Below are 471 nucleotides of genomic sequence, written 5' to 3'. Positions count from 1 at the left end.
TGAAACTATAGTTCTTTAATTTTAATTTTTTGAGCTTTATTGAATTATAATTGACAATTAAAAAAATGTACATTCAGAGTAAAATGAGATAATTTGGTATACATAAATATTGTGAAACTATTACGACAAATACATTAACACATTAGTTAGTACATAGTTACCATTTGTGTGTGTTTTTATCTGTGTGTGTGCACAAGATCTACTCTCTTAACAAATTTCAAGCATACATTAGAGTACTGTATTATTCACTATAGTCACTATGCTATGCTTTAGATCCCCAGAACTTTATTCATCATACAATTAAAACTTTGTACTATTCATCAACATTTCTCCATTTCCTCTAGCCCCAGCCCCCAGCAACCACTATTTTACTCTGATTCTATGAATTTGACATTTTTCGAATCTACATACAAGTGAGATCAGGCAGTATCCATTTTTCTCTATGTGGCTTATCACATGTAGCACAGTGTC

Source organism: Chinchilla lanigera, unplaced genomic scaffold, assembly GCF_000276665.1.
Source record: "Chinchilla lanigera isolate Chin_1 unplaced genomic scaffold, ChiLan1.0 scaffold00115, whole genome shotgun sequence".
Lineage (NCBI taxonomy): Eukaryota > Metazoa > Chordata > Mammalia > Rodentia > Chinchillidae > Chinchilla > Chinchilla lanigera.
This window is presented reverse-complemented; position numbering follows the sequence as displayed.